The sequence below is a fragment of the Prionailurus bengalensis genome, chromosome D1 (assembly GCF_016509475.1).
Source record: "Prionailurus bengalensis isolate Pbe53 chromosome D1, Fcat_Pben_1.1_paternal_pri, whole genome shotgun sequence".
Lineage (NCBI taxonomy): Eukaryota > Metazoa > Chordata > Mammalia > Carnivora > Felidae > Prionailurus > Prionailurus bengalensis.
The window spans coordinates 91,978,486-91,999,850 of record NC_057346.1 but is presented as its reverse complement, the minus strand read 5'-3'; the positions used below and the strand labels follow the sequence as shown (position 1 = coordinate 91,999,850).

Below are 21,365 nucleotides of genomic sequence, written 5' to 3'. Positions count from 1 at the left end.
GTCAACATATTTAGCACCTGAATATTCCCCATGTTGGTTTAGTAACCAATTTAGCAAGGTAGCAATAACACATTCTGGAGAATTTCAGAGCTTTGTGTCCTTTAAACATAAAAGTTACAAATGTCGGGGCTGTGGGGGGGGGGCAACCTGGGTGGCTCAGTTGGTTAAGTGTCTGACTTTTGGTTTTGGCTCAGGTCATGATCTCATGGTTTGTGAGTTTGAGCCCTGCATCGGCCTCTGTACTGACAATGCAGAGCCTGCTTGGGATTACCTCTTTCTCCCTCTCTCTGCCCCTCCTCCACTCACACTGTCTCTGTCTCTCTCAAAATAAATAAATAAACTTAAGAAAAAGTTACAAAAGTAGTGACTTTTATTATATCTTTCTTTAATACCTCTAAATGGCCTATACAAAAGACAGACACTTTGGAAACCCATAGTGGATTATCATGAACTTAATCAGATGTTAATTCTTACATCTGCTGTTCCAGAAGTGGGTTCTCTGCCAACCTCATCTGGTATTAACCAAAGTCTCATGAGTGGCTTAGTTCTACATCTTTGTAAAAACCACCAGATTCAGATTTCTCTCACCTGTCCATGAGACTACTTGCTGCCTTACTGTAGCACTATACCAACTTTCCAGCCTTTTGTCATAATGTGGTCTACAGGAACATTGTCCATTTTTCATTCCATAGGACAAAGTGTTTGTCTTCTGTGTTGATGATATCATATGGGTCAGGCACTGGTGAAACACATGTGTACCAAAGTGTAGAAATAAAATTTTACATAATTAAGGAACTTGCCATTTCACTGAAATGCCAAGGGTCTAATGAAAGGACAAATCGATGCATGTGGCATCCCCTACCACTACCAAGAGAAACACGGGTACCACTGGGCATCTTTGGGTTTCAGAGTTAACATGTATTTCAGTCGCATGCTCCTTAAACACATTTACTGAATTGCCCGCAAAGGGCCAAGAGGAAAAGGAGACTTTTCAACAGATTCAGGCTACTCCAAAAGCTGCGTTGTCACTTCAGCCATATGACTCTGTCAGTCACATGGTACATAAAGTGTCTGTGACAGTAGAAATGTTGGGAAGGGGAACTCGGTAGGCCCATATGGGACCTAATAGAGAATTTTAGCCCTTTAAAAGTGAATGGACACAGCACTATAGTCCCACTCGGGAATAGTTCTGAAAGGCGGTAGTGAAGAGAAAAACTCCAAGTGGTAGAACTTTAAGCAGAGTACATGATTGTTCACTTCACCTTAAAGGGAAATGGCTACAGATACTGATACACACTGATTAATAAACAGTGTCTAGCAGTTGGTCTGGAGATTAAAAAATTTGAAAGAATAAAGTTGAAAAGTGTCAATGGCATAAAGTGTGAGGATATTTATTCTAATGTGAATGTATTCACCAACAATATCTTCAGTACAACGGACTGTCAAAAATCATGTGGCAAAAATGATTCTGCTGATATCAGTGAGCCTCTTTCCTTAGCCACCCTTGCCTTTAAATAATGGACTCACTGTGACAAATATGGAAATTATCATGGGCAAAGAAAGCTACATGGCATATTACCATCAACTACAGTTGATCAGACCACAGTCTTCAGCAGGTAATAACCACAATTTATCATCAGCAGATAGTAACACTGATACAGCATCACTTCCCAGGAGACCATGCAGCCACCTGGTTGAAGGGGAACTGTTTGCACTTTCTGGAATAGGAACATATCTAGATAAAAACTCATGTTCAGTATTACTAATGCATCTGCCCAAACTATCATCTGGAGAGTTAACAAAATGCCTTACTTTTGTCATGCTATTCCAGACACCAATGCTTATCTCCAGGAAATACATTTTACAGAAATTCAAAAACAATATTCTCAGCCTCAAAATGTCCACAGATCTTAGTATTTTCCCCATTACTCTGAAGCAGCTGTCTTGATGGAAGGATTCAATGGCCTTTGGAAGACTGTCAGGGCGGCAAATGAATGACCACACCTCGAGGTACTGCAGTAGTGTTCTGCCAGGTAGTGTTTATGCTCTGAATCAGTAACTGATATATAGTACCTTTGTAAAAAAAAAATGTCCATTTATTTATTTTGAGACACACACACGCACACACACACACACACACACACACACACACAGAAAATGCATGTATGTGAATGGGAGGGGAGCAGAGAGAGAGAGAGAATCCCAAGCAGGCTCTGCACTGTCAGCACAGAGCCCAATGAAGGGCTCGGTCCCACAACTGTGAAATCATGACCTGAACTGAAATTAAGAGTCAGGCACTTAGGGGCGCCTGGGTGGCGCAGTCGGTTAAGCGTCCGACTTCAGCCAGGTCACAATCTCGCGGTCCGTGAGTTCGAGCCCCGCGTCGGGCTCTGGGCTGATGGCTCAGAGCCTGCAGCCTGTTTCCAGTTCTGTGTATCCCTCTCTCTCTGCCCCTCCCCCGTTCATGCTCTGTCTCTCTCTGTCCCAAAAATAGATTTAAAAAAACGTTGAAAAAAAAATTAAAAAAAAAAAAAGAGTCAGGCACTTAACTGACTGAGCCACCCAGAAGCTCTGATATTTGGTATCTTTTAAACTATAGCCATGATACAAAGTCACAGGAAAGAAAACAAGGAAACCATATGCTTTGTTTATTACCTATGATAATCTAAGAAAGAAATACTTCTAACAAGTAAAACCCATGGCCCATCTGATTGGAAGCAGAAGCTGCACAAAGAAAAGAATTACTGTGCTATGCTGATTAATCCTATCTGTAATGAGGAAATTAGGTTGTTACTCCACAAGGAGAAAGAAGAAGCCCAGGATGTGAATGGAACCATGAGATTTTTTTCCGGGAATACTCCAAGTATCCTAAGTCTTATGGTTATAATTAGTTGAAAACCACAGTAACCAAATATAACAGAGACAACTAATAGTGTAAACACTTCAATAAAGACATATGAGTTGCCCTAAGAAGTGAGATACCATAATCAGAATACAGATATACAACGGATTTTGGAATAAGAAACTTGTAATTGTCCTCTGCTACCACTTTATTAACTGCTATGTTATTTATGTATTTTCTTCTTTGCTTTGATATTATTTGTATATATCGAATAATTATTTTTTTCTTCTCTTAACTCTAGTATGTGTTATTAGAGGTTAAATCTCAAACTCATATTTAAATTAAAGAACATCAGAGGGGAAGTGTAACTTCACTGGAAAGAGAATAAACATCACCCAGAAATTCTATAGGACTTTGCGTCTACCCCTTTTGGGGAGAGTGTTGGCATGTCTTTAGTTTTATGTGACAGAGTTCCATTCAGTTAAACTGAAAATTTGCTTAATTAGTGTCTTCATTCAGAAATTGCATATATTTATAAGGGGCATGTGTGAATGCTGCATTGACAAAGAGATGCATTATGATAAATTATTTGCTTCAAGGTAGCATCATCACTTTTACTAATATTTCAGAAGTCCCTTCCCAATATGTGTCTTGGTTAGTTTCCTCACCAGAGGTAACTGCCTAAAGTTTGAAGGCACTCACGAAGTTGAGTTATTATTCTAAACTGTTTGTAGCTGTCAGATGTCATGGTCAGAAGTGGTGATTGACACGTTAACTTCTAAAGATACAGAAACTTCTACAAACGTTGGCAGCTATTCAGACCTAGCTATTACCTCCTTTGTAATTGTTGTAGTAGAGTCTCAGATTTCCCCAAATGGCTGGTTTTCTCATCTCTGGAGTGCTTAAGATCAAAATCATAGTAAGAGGTTTCTGATCTTTTGGCCACAGCCATCTAGACATTCTCTCACCCAACTCTACATACATCGGTGTTACCTCTAGGTCCTATATAAAATCCTTACTTTCGTAATGCTTGCTGTGGCTCTTATGTTCCTACTGAATCGAAAGAGATATAATAATTAAGTAGCTAAATAAACAAAAGAAGAACATATGTGAATGAGTGAAGTGAATATGTTATGAATCAATGATTAAGATTGACTCAAGTAGGACCTGACTGGAGTTCGGAGAAGAAAAATAAATAAATCAGCCAGATATGGCTATAAGTCATCTGCAAATGATTCCCTTAATTGAGTTAACGATATTTAGACAAAGACGATAAGAGAGAAAAATCTCGGAGGAGACACATTAGACACAGTCTTTTACCTTTTTTAAAATTAGAAGCAAGACAAGAATAACCACTGTCCTTACTTCTATTTGCCATTGTACTTGGATTGTTTCTCATTGCAATACAACAAGAAAAAAATAATATCAAAAATTATATAGGTATAAATTATGGTGAGTTGTTAGATTTAGATAACAGAAAGATGGGAAGATAGTCTTAGAATTGTACACCAAGGGAATAAGAAACACATGTATAAACACATTTAAAATGGATGAAGGGGTGTTGTATTTTTGAGGAGAGAGGCTTGGAAAAGTTCTTTGGGATAATACAAAGGTTAAAAAAAAAGAAACAATCAAAATGTAGTTAGGCCTCAGATGTACCATGGTCTTAAATAAAGAGATGGCAATCACTGGGTTTCCTTTATTTATTTATTTATTTATTTATTTATTTATTTATTTATTTTTCTTTCCTCCAGTTCTATTCAACTGTTTGGATGCACATGTGGAGACATACACGAATTTCATAGGTTTTTGGGTAGGCAGGGCAAGGTTGGTGAAGAAGGGGGTAAAGTGATGAACACTGGATTCTAAATTAGGTTCCTAGAATCCAGGAACACTGGATTCTAAATTAGGTTCCTAGAATCCAGGAACACTGGATTCTAAATTAGAAGGGTGAGAAAACACACTCCAGGGGGACAAACACACTACAGGGGGACAAACGGAGAATAGTGGAATCACAATATGAGACTGGTGTATTTGAGGAAGTAAGCCCTAAAGACAGAGAGTAGTCAAAGAGTAAGATAATGAAAAATTTAGAGTCTGGAAATGGCATAGTTGTTGGTAATGGAAATATTCGGAGCATGTATTGTGGGCATAGTCACTAGGGTGAAAATGAAAATCAGATTAGTGGAGGCAAAAATATTAATAAAAACTGAGAGAAAGTGAGTGATTTATATGGATAGTGAACTCCACAAGAATAAGGACAAAAGTAGTGATTGAGGTAAAGACAGGGACACATGTATTAAAATCTTCAGTGATTGAAGGAGAGTGACTGGGAGTTCAGTTGACTCAATAATTTTATGTCACAGGATTCAAATAACTCATTCTTCATTTATTTGTGGAGTTGGGGGGGTAGTGGCAATAATTTGGATATGAAAATGAGAATCAACTAGGACAAATTCCTTAACCCCTATCCTACAGCATATGGGGTATAGAAGGAAAAAACAACAACAAAGCTTACCAGAAACAAATTATTTTACAATGTATCATATAAACTCTAACTAGAATCAAATCTGTAACAAGTGGACTCTTTACATCCTATATGAAAAACTCTGCAGTGTCAGTGTCACATTTATTTCGAAAGTAAAAAGTACATATTCATAATTCCTGACCAAAACACTTAACAAAATTTTATACTCTGCCTTTTTAGTATGTCAATGGCTAGCAATATCCAAAAGTTTCATTGCTTAAATTTTAATATTTCTGTCTTCTGAAAGATTTAATTCAGAATTTTTAAATGTAAATTTCTTTATCTTAGATATGTTATAAATAAAGGTTAATTTATATTATCATTAAGAAACTTTGATCATATGGAATTCTCTAATATTGGAGAATTATTTTCAATTTTTTCTTAAAAAGTTGCTTTATACCACTCTTTGTTTTGCTTTACATCTTACTTCCACAAACATAAAATTAAATGGAGACAATGTGTTTAAAGAAGGTGTTCTAGAAGAAAATTATAGGCCTTGAATACTTTCCAAATTGTGTCTCATGAACAAATAAAAATTGAAGCTGAGAATTTACACAATTCAGGAAAGCAAATACTTTTCAGTCCATTTCTTTTAACATGATAGAAATATAAACTGTGTGTGTGTGTGTGTGTGTGTGTTTAATGGATGGATGTCATGGGGCTTATAGAATCCCCATGTAACTATTTTCCTCCAGAATTATTCTGAAATTCATTTGGGAGCATTTTGTGTTGAGGGTGAGGATAGGAAAAAAGGAATAAACATTACAACCTATGTTCCCCACTGGAGTCAAAATTTGTAGTAAATGTCGGTTTAGCAAATCAGTTTTGTGGTCTTACCAGAATAAGTACCAATTTTTAGCAGGAAATACATGAAAGCTTTGCCTAACACAGAAATGCCTGAAAATGACTATTCTGGATACACTGACTTTGTTAGCATTCTCTAAATGCTCCTGGTAAGCTGTACCAAATAACACCATTAAAGAAAAATAACAACAACAACTAATTAGGGCAATGCTGATAAATCAGACCCTTGGGTTGAAAGAAATTAGAGGTTGTTTACATCATTGCTGAAAAAGAGACACTCATAAAACTATTCTTCTTAAATGTTAGTTTGATAGCAATGTGTACTTCATAAAACAAATGCTTAGTATCTTCTGATAAGTAACTCACTCATAAACACACACATTTTGCTTGCCTAATTGTCACACAGCTATCTGTCCCACTTGAAAGATGATATGAATGAAAATTCAAGACTTAATGAAAGCTACATTCCCTAATGTTAACTAAATTAGCTTTAACCTTGACTTCACAAAGTCTGTATAACTTTATGACAAGGATATTCTTGCATATAAAAAGATGCCACTCCCTGTCTTTCATCATACTTCAAATTACTTAGCACCTTAAAGATGGCCTTGAGAGGCTTATATAAATGGAAGAATAAATACACAGGTACATCCATAATTACTCTCCTGTCTCACAAACTGACTTCCAAATCTACTATGATAAAGCCTTCAGGTTTTAGAAAATGTGCTGAGTCATGTTCCAAGATTCAAAAGATTTTGGATTTGACTACTGTTTTTCTGTGCGGCAATATGTTTGGAACTCCGGGGGATAAATCATATAGCATAAAAATGATAATGCAAGCAGAAGACAACAAGAAAGAAGGCTGGGAATTCAAAATCAAGTCAGAATCACATCTTAAACTCCTCCAGTAGCAATAAATAGAAAATTAAAGACATACTGTTTGAGATTTGAGGAGCAAATCATCTTTCCACTTTAAAATTAGAAATGAAAAAGTATTAGGTGTTTTAAAAATAATTGTGTGCTGTATTCTTAAGAATTTACGTCTAGATGGTTAGCTTCTTTTGGGGTTGGAGATGAGAAGAATGTCAATTTAAAATCCTGTCACATGAAACTCTGAACAATATTAATGCTACCCCTTGATTTTGTAATGTGTTCTTTGTGTTCAAAGATGCAACCTTTGAGGTGGCTCGATGAAGAAGTGGGAGTGGGTGAGAGTATGGATAATATAGTTCAACAAAGTAGATTAAGTAGGTGTGGGGTGAGGGAGTGATTATTGTTCTGACACTTGGTGATCTAATCGGTGGCATAATTAACTTCAAGGAACCTCTAGCAGAGTGGGAAAATGCCATAGACAACTTCTATTCCAGAGTTCTGTATACGCTCTTCATTTTCTTTCTCTTTCTTTCTTTCTTTCTTTCTTTCTTTCTTTCTTTCTTTCTTTCTTTCTTTCACTTGCCCCTTTTCCTGGCTATTCTGACACAAATGTCTATGTTTCTGCCTAATGTCCAGGGAAGACTACTTGATACTTGAAAGAATTCATTTCATCAAATACCAAAAAGCCAAGTCTTCTGAGATTCAGAATGGTCCACAAAAATAAACTTTGCAAGTTACTGAAAATTACTGTGGGAGGTCCATTTTTTAAAGAGAGAGAGATGTTAAAACCTCTATGTTTTGTTATAAACAAACCAAAAAAAAAGGATTTTTATTGAAATTAATAATATTATGTTAGGTTACAGTAATTCCTCAAAGTAGTGATTAATTTTACTTGATACTGTTTTTACTGAGAAGTTAAATAATTTTTTAAGAATCACTTGTAATAAATCACAAGCTGCAGAAATTAAGTTAACCAGTATCTCCTGATCTTCAGTGATTTTTCCACTAAATGAATAATTCATAACTAAGCAGTTAAAATGATTCCTGAATTAATTCTGTGCTACACGTGACACAGTCATAAACAAATTTATTAATGTGTTTTGCTCCTCCATTTTTTGCTCTTTAAACTAGGACTTGGAGGACTAGTGAAAAAGTACTAGTTCTTCTTCTACTAGTTCTTCTCCTAAGACTTGAAGACATATGGAGTGAATAAATGCTAACGGGTTTCTAAAAAGGGACTGTCCCCCAAGCCACATCTACTTTCCCCATACCCCTTTCATCCTGCTTCAAGCTTAGAGGAAGGTAATGACAGAAACTAGTATTTTTAAAATCCAAAGGCAGGGGATATTTGCTGCTTCTCTCAAGTAAAGCCCAGGAAGGAAGCAAGTACCCCATAGTGGGAATGGCTCCATGGTCCTGGTTAGATCTCATTGAGGTTCCCCTATGACTCTAGCAAGATGTGGAGATAATAACATAATTTCTATGTTCCAAAAGACAGCATGAAAGTGATAAAGGGTTATCGCAATACTAGGAATACCAGGCACCAACGGAGAGTAGAATAGATCCCAGTGACCTAGGAAAACATAAGAAATACTGAACACTGAGCTGTATCCTAGAGGCACTCGGTCACGTGCAAGCCTTGACTTACTCATAACAAAAACAGAACATCTCAGCAGATTACAGTGGACAATAAATCCTGTCACCTAATTATCACAAAAACATTAGCATGATTTATGGAATACAGAACTATAATTCAAACTTAGAATTCTCTAACTTCATATGATGATATCTTAATAATTCTACTATTTGAACTCCAACTCATTTCTATGTTGGTTGATTGAGTAGAAAAATGAATAAAATTGAATGAATTTTTCTATAGAGCAAATTAAAGATTCTAATTAATTTCAACTCAGTTTGTAAGTGATTTGACAGAAATTTTATTTTGGAGGTAATACAATAGTTTAGTTCTTATTTGAATTCCTATCAGGTAGATGCTTTTCAGCTTTGTTAGGAGGGATGCATTTCTTCTGACCCAGTTCTCTTCTGAGGAAATTATGGCCACCTTGTATCACCTATGACTCCATCAAAATTCCCACTTATGTTATAGTTGGTAATGCATATCTCCAATTAGCTTCCAGTATCCACATAGAACTATCCTTAAAATCTTTCTATAAAATATCAAAGCTCAACTTTGTATATGCAAGTCAATTTAATCAAGGTTATATGTTTGTAGTTATATTAAAGAAACATTACTTGTGTTTTAGAATTATAAGAGACAAGTAACACAGGATTATTTATAACAAAGCCAGAAGCAATTGTCTTCCTGGAATGTTTTTATCGGAGGGAGGCAAGCTGTTTTTCCTCTGAGGAAACCCATAATCATGCAATAAACACAGTGCCACTTGACTAATGATTTAAGTGCATTTGAAAACAATGCACTTACTCTTAGAGATCTTCTTACGTTCTTAATTTTTTAAAGATATTACCTTGAAAAGTTGACATTTAAATAAATATTCTTATCTTTATAAACTTTCATATTACGTCTGTTTCTAATATGCTCTTGCATTGCCCCAGGGCAAGGCATCCACTCTGTTCTAATGCCACATTGTATGATCAAAACATTACTTCTATTATACAGAAGGTGAAGCCCAGGCTTTAGAATTTTCCTTTTCAAAAATAAACTTTGCTCACTGACAATATGTTATCTCATAAATTTAAAAGTGTATTCATTGGGGCACCTGGGTTGCTCAATTGGTTAAGTGTCTAGCTCTTGATTTTCACTCAGGTCATGATCTCGTGGTTCATGAGATTGAGCCCCACGTCTAGCTCTGCACTGATGGCATGGGGCCTGTTTGGATTCTCTCTTTCACCCTTTTTCGGCCCTCCCCTGCTCATGCTCTGTCTCTCTCTCTCTCTCTCTCAAAATAAACAAACAAAAAATTTAAAACAATTATTTTAAAAGTGTGCTTATTATATTTTAAATTAATTATAAATTTATATCAATTATAGTTTAATTTTTTTAAGTTATATTTTAGTTTTGAGAGAAAGAACATGAACAGGGAAGGGGAAGAGAGAGAAAAAGAGACATATTCCCAAGCAGGCTCCATGCTGCCAGTGCAGAGCCTGATGCGGGGCTTGATCTCACAAAAAATGAGACCATGACCTGAGCTGAAATCAAGAGTCGGAAACTCAACCAGCTGAGCCACCCAGGCGCCCTCTATATCAATTACAGGGTTTTTGTTTTGTTTTGTTTTTTGTTTTTTAACATTTATTTATTTTTGAGACAGAGAGAGAGAGCATGAATGGGGGAGGGTCAGAGAGAGGGAGACACAGAATCTGAAGCAGGCTCCAGGCTCTGAGCTGTCAGCACAGAGCCCGACACAGGGCTCGAACTCACAAACTGCGAGATCATGACCTGAGCCAAAGTCGAATGCTCAACCAACTGAGCCACCCAGGCGCCCCTCAATTACAGTTTTAAGACAAAACCATATGCTAATTATTTCCACATGTGCATAGAAAATTCCACGGAACTCAAACGGAAGTCTCATCCATACAATGAACTGCCATAATCTTAGAAAGTATATTTGTTCTTCAAGTACTTCTCTTATATTCTGCACAATGTGTAACCAATATAGGACTATCAGAAATATTAGTTTCACCTCCGTCCACTACATAGTTAAGCATGTACATTTATGGCCAAGAAGAAGATGCAGGAACAAGTTGGTTTTTGTTACAGAGAAAAGCAGAAGAGCCATGCAAGATGCATGACAAGAAGACCTGAGACATGAACTGACAAAGTGTGAAATGTAACAGGGACAAAGATAGGAGTTTTGACATAAATGACAACCCATTTCTCACTTACCTCTGATGCTTCAGGCTTCAAATCAGAGGAAAGATTTTGTAGCATGGAGAATCAGCGGGGGCTACAATCCAGCATGGCTATCATCCAACAGAAGTGATGGGATAAAAAAAATAAATCAAAGATTAAGGGATTAGTATTTAATACCAGCTGATTAAAGACAGAGAAATACCACATGCACTAAGCTTCTTTTTCTATTAAATAACACATAAGTGATTTGTTATTTAATAGTTGTCTTTTTTTTATCATTCAACTTTTGTTTTAATGGGTCTCAAGATTCTGTCTTGACCAAGAATTTTGCTCAAGTTGTTTCTATTAAAAGGTACTGATTTTAAAAACTAATAACTTAAAATGGCCACATAGACACACACACACACACACACACAATCACCCACAGAACCTTCTCCTTTCCTTCTGAAGGCTCTATAACATATTGTGATTGTTCATAGTCTTTTACTTTAAACTTAAATGGCTAATTGACACAAACAGTTCTGAGACCTTTCTCCCTCCATTGATTAAGCCTGGGGTAGCAGATATTGGAGACAACATTCATTTAACCTTCTGAGCTCTCTAGGCAGGCTTGGTGTCCTTGCCAGCTCCAGCTGCCTTGTTGTCCACTGCTTTGATGACACCCACAGTGACTATCTATATCATGTCACAAACAGTAAAACAGCCCAGAGGAGGATAGGTAGAGAAGCTCTCAACATGCATAGGCTTGCCAGGAACCATGTCAAAGATGGCATCATCACCAGATTTCAAGAACTTGGGGCCATCTTCCAGTTTATTCCAAAAACGAGGATCAATCTTCTCCTTCAGCTCAGCAAACATGCAAGATTTGTGAGCTGCAGGACAACCCGACACAGGTGCATATCCAGTACTGATTTGGCCCGGACAGTTCAGGACAATCACCTGAGCCATGAAGCCAGCCGCTTCATTGGTGGGTCATTTTTGCTGTCACCAGCTACAATGCCACAATAAACATCTTCGACAGATACATTCTTGACACTGAAGCACACACTGTCCCCAAAAGAGCCTCACTCAAAGCTCCATGGTTACTTTCAACAGACTTTACTTCAGTTGTAATAAAGGTGGCCACCATTCTAGGTTTAAGAACACGGGTGTCCACTCAGCCCACAGGGACAATATCAATGCAATTTTGCAGATGTCCTGGAGGGGCAGACACAAGGGCTTGTCAGTTGGATGAGTTGGTGACAGAATGTAATTCAAAGCTTCAAGCAGCATGGTTCCACTAGCACTGCCATCCTTACAGGTGACTTTCTATCCCTTGGACCAAAGCATGTTAGCACTTAGCTCCAGCATGTTGTCACCATTCCAACCAGAAACTGGCACAAATACTACTGTGTGACAGTTGTAACCAATTTTCTTAACATAGCTGCTGACTTCCTTAATGAATTCCTTGTATATTTTCTGTTAGTAGAGTGGCTCACTGCAATCCATTTGGTTAACACCAACAATGAGTTGTTGCACACGGAGTGTGTAAGCCAGAAGGGCATGCTCATGGATCTGCCCATTCTTGGAGATACTGGCTTAAAATTCACGAACACCAGCAGCAACAATCAGGACAGCACAGCCAGCCTAGAGGTGCCTGTAATCACATTTTTGATAGACAGTATCTGTGTCTTGGGGCATCAGTGATGGTCACAAAACACTTGCCGGTCTTGAATTTCCACAGAGAGCTATCAGTGGTGGTACTGTATTCAGCTTTCAGTTTATCCAAGACACAGGCATGCTCGAAGGAGCCCTTTCTTACCTCAGCAGCCTCCTTCTTGAATTTTTGGATAGTTTGTCAAGCCCACCACATTTATAGATCAGATGACCAGTAGTGGTAGACTTGCCCAAGTCTCCATGTCTAATGACAATGATGTTGATATGATTCCTTTCCCTTCCCGTTTTGGTGTAGGTTTACAAGTGGTTTTCATGACACCTGTGTTCTGCCAGCAAACCCACTGTGACAAAGTAAGAGTTGTATTTTATTTCTCACTGAATGCATGTAATGAAATTCTCATATTTGACCCACCCAGGATACTCATATAACAAAAATAGTTACCAGTTCTCATACATTTGGACAGGAAGAAATTTTTCTCTCATAATCAATTTCTATCAAATTAAGAAGATGCATGTGACAAAGTGGCTTTTAACATTCTCCTCAGTTTGACTAAACTCAAGGCTTCTTCCTGACCAAAGGAACTTCCCTTTTTGTAGAGCATTTATTTTGGAAAACTGAGAACTATGAATTATTTCCCTGTCCCTTTGAGATATACGCAAATCTTTTTTTTTTAATCATCTTGCCAGTTTTATGACCCAAGATTGTCAAGTATCTGGAAGCAATTCCTGTACTCACCAAGAAAAATTAGAGCCTGTATCACACATCTCTGTTAAGAAAGCAGGAGCCTAGGTTCAGTGGATGCCAGTTAGCAAGGCTACTCACACAGAAAATCATTTGCAAACTCAGGAAAAATTCAATGTGGTGGACACATTCCATTAGTCAACCTCCTCTATCTGTACTAGCTCACCTTAGTGCTAAAAACAGAGAGAGAGAGAGAGAGAGAGAGAGAGAGAGAGAGAGAGAGAGAGAACACAACCTTGCAACTTTTGTTTCAATGGAACTGAGCCAGACTGAGTTCTGGCCTCTTTCCACTATTGCAATATTCTTGAATAAAGCCTTCCTTGCCAATTTAACTTTGCCCAGTGTAATGTTTGTTTTGACATATGCATCCACATTTTGCATCTTCATAAGAAAACACAGCCAACATCCATTCATCATTCCTTGATTCAGAACTCACATTTATTCATTAATCTGGTACATGCAAGAGTCTTTCGAGTGTTGGGATAAAAAAATGAAATATCATCGCTCCTTATATTTTAATGGCCAGAAATCTTAAAATTCTATTTGTAAAGTGTATGTTGGAAGTAAAGATTCCTTTGGGAGAAAAAGGCTTTACCCAATCTGGAGCTTCATGATTTACTCAGGAGTTTTTCATTTGTTTATTTTTATTTATTTATCTTGTTTGATTGTTTGATTCTGCTATTTATCTTCCCTGAGCCAGAATCCTGAAAAAGGACCCAGACTCTCTTAACAAAGCTACAAACAGAAATTTCAGAAGGCTGGGTTTTTTTTACAATGATTTTGGTGTCAGGAGAAGAGTTTTATTCACTTCTTTTTGTGGTCATTGAATTATTTGCTTCATTTATATTCCTTTCAGATATGAGCATGCAAATGCAAAGCTGAATAGGTGCTTTGTCTTTCTGCTCATCCCTTCTTAGAGAGGGAAATCTACTTTAAACTTTATGTGTAAGTGGCTGATGGAACAGCAGTGTGCTAACCCCAGAGATGTCAGCCACATGACCCTATAGTCCTTCATACTGATTTGGGAGGAGGCAAAGGGACCATTGTTTTGAATTTGATACAACTATACAATTAGATCCTGTCCACTAGAGCCTAAATTTTACCTCTAGGGTATATACCTAAGCCATCATATTGTACCACCAGTTAGTAAAATAACAACTCAACTTTCTTAGAGAAGGAACAGAAGTAAAGAATGTGGCAGACATCAGACAGGTATACAAAGTGAGAGTACTTTCCAGGTAGTTTTTTTTTTTTTCCTGAAGATGGTATTATCTAGAATGAATATTTAACTTGGTAAAGTACATTCATTATGACACTAATTCTAGAATAAGAAGCCACTTACCCTTTCCAAAGCCATGAGGAGAAAAATCTGCTACAATCAACCTATTAATGACAGCTATTTAATAATGTTAAGAACTAACTCAAGAACTAAAGATAGATTTTGACAGAACTCTGAAGTAAATCTACTACCCCGTATCCATGTGTTTTTATTTTGAAAGGATTAAGTGAAATCTGCTGAAGAGGCCAGAGAAATGGAGAGAAATTGGAGTCACATGCCCTGATGTGTGACTCAGTAACTGAAAGGTAAAAAGTATAACTTCAGTGGAATCTATGAAACAGATCAAAACTTCTGGAAGAAAGCATGAGAAAGAAGTAAAAGACAAAGGCCATTTACCCAGTTAAGAGTCTAATAAGGTTAAGGATGAGAGAAACCACCTCCTCTGCACATTCTGATTATGTAGAACTTCTGGCTCAGCTCGGAGAGAACCAAAGCACACATGAAAAAAACATTAAATGAAAAATTGCTGAGACCTAGAAGTTTTATGTTGCCAATTAAAAAAAAAAGTGTTTACTTATCTATTTTGAGAGAGAGAGAGAGAGAGAGAGAGCGCACACATGAGCTGGGGGGCACAGAGAGAGGGGAGAGAATCCCAACCAGGCTCTGCACTGTCAGCACAGAGCCCGACACAGGGCTCCATCTCATGACTGACTGTGAGATCATGACCTGAGCCGAAATCAAGAGTCAGATGCTTAACTGACTGAGCCATCCAGGAGCCCTGGATTTTTTTTTTTTACATGTAAAGAAGAGAAGCACACTATGAGTATGAAAAGATGTTAATTGTAGAATTATTATTTTTAATAACTAAAAGCTCTAAATTACCTAAATATTCAAAAAGAGAATGACTGAGTAAATAATAGTTTAGTTATAATAAAAGAGAATATTAAGCAGATATTCAAAATCATGTTTAAAAACTTAATGACATAGAAATATCCAACCTAATTTTAGGAGACAAAAGCAGTAGGCAAAATACAATTTATGCTAATCACAAGTATATATAATATTACTTATATGTACATATAGATAAATATTAAAATTTGTGCTAAAATCGAAATATTATCCTTCCCTAGGTAAGGAGATTATGTATTTTTTTTTCTTCTTACATATCTTTTCTACTTCAAATTCCTTGCACAAAAAAACCACTGTTTTTGCAATCAGAAAACAATCTTCACAAATTAAAACCTATAAATTTCTGAGACTAAAATTTTGCTCTACATGTAAGGTAACCACTCAGCTTGCCACAGCTTCACAGGTGTTGTCAAAGGCAAAGGTATTTATTACTCTTGACCCAGCAGCATGAGCCTCGTATTCACATTGGTCTCCTTGCCCCCAAGTCCCACAGGGGTAGGGCAGAAGATGCGGTTTAGGACCAGGGACCCAAAGTTTATGAAATCTAGATCTCTGGAAGCTTCTAGCAAACCTGTCTCCAAAGGGAGACATTATCTTTATCATGCCCTTCAGGTAACAAATCTGTCCTCTGCACCAAAGGGAGATACTGTCTCTGTCTTTGAAAGCTGTTAGCTATAAAAACATCTTTGAAAAGATAGTTTGGAGCAGAACTATCAATGCCTCTTGATAAAATAATTGTGCAGAAATACAAGAGACACCTCGGAGGTATGTGCCCCACGACAAAACACATTTGCAAACTCAGTATCTACTATTTTTTTTAATTCTAAACCTCTTTGTAAAGGAAACAGTGTCTCCAAGACCTTATATTTACAATTACTGATACTGCCATCATGCTCCCCTTGCCCTGAGTCTGCTTATCGAGTTCATCACAGGACAGCATTAGAACTCACTTTAAAGACCTACTAAGAACCTATAGCCCTGATTCCCACTTGTGACACTGCATTCCACTGCTAAAAAAACACAGGCTTGCCCTTTGGTTCTTAAGCGTAGTTTCCAGTATCTATCACTCCCCAAAGGAATCTGTGGCAGAGGTTATAGAACTCACACTACGAGGGGAAATCTTCCTACCCACCCTGATGTGTGATGGGGCCACTTTGGGTAACCAGCTCATTTCAGCCAGTCAGAACCCAAAGATGCAAAATACATTTCCAATACCACTAAGATATATTCTGAGATTACTGCTCTTATCCATAAAATAAATGAAAATATGTTGTTAGACAAAATAAAAGTTTCTGATGCTGGTTCACACAGATACAGCATGCCCGTCTCCAACAAATCAGAATCTCCTATTGGTCAAATGGAGTCCACTGATACCGGAGTCACTAAACCACCATTCTTTCTGGCATTCAGGAAGTTGAAGTCCTCCTGAATTCTTGGACCTGTGTGTCTTTATTTTCTCTTTTTTCGAGAAAGAGATCAAAGTTAAGGTACCAGGAATGACACAGGCGAATGTCACACCACCTACCCTAACTGTAATTTTGAAAAATCACTCAGACTCTGTGATTTCTCTTTTTCTTACTACCACCATGTCTAACTTTGCCAGTATCCTATTTGAAGAAAAAAAAAAAAAGATCTACGAAAGTAGCTAGAATTCCTAGAAAAGTCTAAGCAGAACTTCAATTCCCTCACAAAAAATAAATAAATAAAAACTGTAAATAGGTGAAGACATGTTAACTTGAGGGGTGAGTGGGAATCCTTTCACTGTGTTTCAAGTCATATCATCACACTGTACACTTTAAATATATCGTATAATTCTATTTATCAATTATACCTCAATAAAGCTGGGGCGGGGAGAAAGAAAAGCCTCTCTAGTCTGTCTAGAAAAGTTCATAAATAAAATTAAAATACTAAAATCATACAGCTTCTCTAAAATGTTCATGGCACCTAGTGATTTCTTGAAAAGGCAAGTAATGGGGCGCCTGGGTGGCGCAGTCGGTTAAGCGTCCGACTTCAGCCAGGTCACGATCTCGCGGTCCATGAGTTCGAGCCCCGCGTCGGGCTCTGGGCTGATGGCTCAGAGCCTGGAGCCTGTTTCCGATTCTGTGTCTCCCTCTCTCTCTGCCCCTCCCCCGTTCATGCTCTGTCTCTCTCTGTCCCAAAAATAAATAAACGTTGAAAAAAAAATTAAAAAAAAAAAAAAAGAAAAGGCAAGTAACAATTTACTATGATGGTAACTTGTAGGATTTGCAAACACCAAAGTCTGAGAACAAAGAAGAGAATTAGTATGGTCTATGCTGATTATGAATTAGCTTTTCTCATGTTTCTGTTCATATCTCCTATTAAATAAATGCTTTGGTTTAAATCCAATTAAAGATTTTATTGGTCCACAAAGCTTTCCTTTTCCCCAATCTATTATACTATCAATGGTTAAATAAATAAATAAAACGCTACACTATGAACAATGGTAGGAATATTGGTGAGTTAAAAAAATGCTATATTTTTCATGCTGACATTTATGAAAAGTCAATAAAAATGTTAGAGAACAGAAGTAGACAATCATGTCCTTTTTTTCTTTCTTTGTCAATAGTGTAAATAGGCCCATATTTTATAAATATTTTTGTGTCCTACTTCATTTCACTTAGCCTGAACATTTTCCAATGTCATTACAAAGCTTTATTGTAACCAATTATTCAGAAGTAATATAACTTATGTAACTATTCACTTTTGGGCACTAGTTATTTTCTTATTTTTCACACTTACAAAAAATAGCTGCCTATTTTTTCTCTTACCGATATTCTAGATCATAAACTGGAGACATGTTATTTCCTAAGCTAGATTCCAAGAAGCAGATTACCGTATTACTAAAGGATGGGGTCATTTCTAAGGCTCTAGACACCCTACTGCCAAATTGCCATCCAATATGTTGAATCTATTTGCACTTCTTTTGTGCTGCATGGGAATTTTCATCCCACTGGAGTCTTCTCAGAGCTCATCACTAAAATATTAGAAGAAAATATTTTGTTTTTGTTAATGTTTGTTTATGTTATTTACATTTATTCATTTTTGAGCAACAGAGAGGGACAGAGCACAAGTGGGGTAGGGGCAGAGAGAGAGAGGGAGACACAGAATCCGAAGCAGGCTCCAGGCTCCAAGTTGTCAACACAGGGCCCAACGTGGGGCTCGAACTCACAAACTGTGAGATCATAACCTGAGCTAAAGTCAGACAAGTAACTGAGTGAGCCACCCAGGCGCCCCAAATGTTTATTTATTTTTGAGACAGAGAGACAGAGCGTGAGCGGTGAAGGGGCAGACAGAGAGGGAGACACAGAATCTGAAGCAGGCTCCAAGCTCTGAGCTGTCAGCACATTCATTTTGGTTTTAATTTATATTTCTTTACTGAGAATTAAAATTAAACTTTTTTTCTCTCATAAAAATGTACCATTCGTGTTCCTTCTTCAGCAACTTCTTAGTCTTTTATGATTGCAAAGGCTTTTTCGATCTCTATTTTATTCTCCTGTTCATAGTGATTAAGCTAAAAATCTGTATTTTTCTCTAGTCCCTTAATGTGAATTGGGTTGTACCCATCAGAAAGCATGAGTTCTGATGGAAGTGGAGGTTGATGCCACCTCTCTGCTGTGGTACCAGCAGACTAGCGGCTTCCAGAGCATGTAGATATTGGCAGTGCCCATTTTCCAAATTCTGTTGTCTACTCACCAGCTTCATCAATGTGGAGCACTTGTGACATCAACAGCAAAGTTTCTAGCAGAGCAAAATTGGGATCCTGGCCATTCTCAAGGCAAAAATCTTACTGTGGCTCTCTGCCGGAAGCCGAGCTATCCAACCTGCCTGATGGCAGGGCCCGGGCGGTGGATGGATCGGAACTGCAAGGCGGCCCACAAATAGAGAAGCTTCTTGTACTCCCGCTTGTATGTAATTTGGCCTTAATAAAAGTACCTGGGGAATTGTCTGTTGGGGAATCACCCTCGACAGACCCCCCCTGGGAAAAGAACCATTGGGAAAGAAATAAGTTTCCGCAAGGAAATTGTGCAGCCCTACATTTAGCCCTTGCCACCCCCTATAAAGACTCCTCTACCTAAAGGAAGGATAGCCTCATACATTTCCCAGCCAAGGAAGGAACAGATTTGAAAGCCCCACTCGGGTAACTAAGGAGTGTATCTATGGGCACAGGTCACTCCAACCCCTAGGCCCACTTGGCCCCCAGGAGGCATTCCAGATGATTGAACCTAGTAGGTTAAGGTACAGAATGGTTCATTAGTTCCTAGGTGCATTGTCTCTCTGGGAATGCATAAGGCGTGGGTTCCTAAGGCCCTCTTGGCCCCCTCCTGGAACCTCAGACCGAGGTGAACACTTTTGTTCTTCAAAACCACAAATGGTTCAGGGACACAACTAAGAGGTCATGTCCCTGTAACTGTTCCACTTGAGGTATGAGAGATAAATGACCTTTCATGAAAACAGCAAAGCAAATGCTTTATAGATTATAGATAAACGTAGATACATAATGAAAACAATGAAAGAAATTAATCAATAAGCAAAGGGCAGGAGGGAACATTATAAGAAAACAATCATGTTATTCCTTAAAGGGTGATTACACAAAGGAACAATTTTAGAATTAGGTAATGCCAGAAAACATAGATGACGCATGCTATAAGGAAATTGCTAGCAAATATAATGCCACATTTGCCACAATAAAGTGGCCAGTACAACACATTGCTGTTGTCTGTGTCCATTTTTATTTTTGTTTTATTTTATTTTCACTTTTTCACTGACACTGGGGGTTCACTGGGAACCCCCAGACCTGCTGGAGCTGGACTCCGGCAGCTCTCTGAATCCCACTTCCCTAGCCATTCTGAAAATTTTGAAAGCACCTCTCTTAAGTTTCTTTCTTCTAGAAATATCTTCAGTGATTTCCATTTCCTACACTGAAACATGCCTGATACATTGTCTATTCCTCAGGTCTTCAGGTTTCTGTCCTATAGCATAGTTTACTGAAAAATTTTAGTGACTTTTTTTTGCAAAGCATTGCAAAAACAATTAATATTAAGTATTTTATAACCCTCTTCATAAAGGGTTTTTAACTACTATACCCTAGTATTAGTATTAATATATCTATTAGTATTTATTTATTCCAGGATCTTTGATTTCTATATTCTGGATTCCAACTTTTCTCTAGACTACTCATTAATTCCCTTTATTATTACTTTTTAAATTATGAGATACATTTTAGCTTTTGATACATTTAGAAAATATAAAGGTTATAGTTATTTTAGATTTTAAGTGTTTTTTTTTTATCATTAGTGTGTTTTCTTACCTGTCAAAGAAGAATGTCCTTATTTTTCTTTAACATTTTTTTGGGGTACTCATACAAATTATTTTCTTCAGATGAACTTGATAAATGTGTTGTCAAGTTCTAAAAACTAAGTCCTAAGCTAGTTTTAGAACGGTTTACGTCTTTACATGGCTGAAACTTTCCATCCATATTCTCCATTTATCATTTATTCAACATTTTCATGTCTTAATAAAATATCATAGTCCTAATTTTCTTAAGATATTTACATTTCTTACTAAGATTATTCACAATCTTTTCTTTTTCATTGTGTATATATTTTTTTCTTTGTAATAATTCTTTATCCATTTCTCCCAACCCCACCTCCCACCTCTAGCAACCACGAACTTGTATCTATAAAACTGTTTGTATTGGATTCTACACAGAAGAGAGATCGTATGGTATTTGTTTTTCTGTCTGATTTCACTTAACATAATATCCCTGAGGTCCATCTATTTTGTTGCAAATGGCAAGATTTCATTTTTTATAACTGGATAATATTCCTCTGTGTGTGTGTGTGTGTGTGTGTGTGTGTACCACATCTTCTTTATCCACTTCCA

General features: G+C 37.3%; 1 pseudogene; it reads right to left on the bottom strand.

Moving 5' to 3' along the window:
* Nucleotides 1-11,382: 11,382 nt before the first annotated feature.
* Nucleotides 11,383-19,184, bottom strand: LOC122484310 (annotated as a pseudogene).
* Between the last annotated feature and the right edge of the window lie 2,181 nt (nucleotides 19,185-21,365).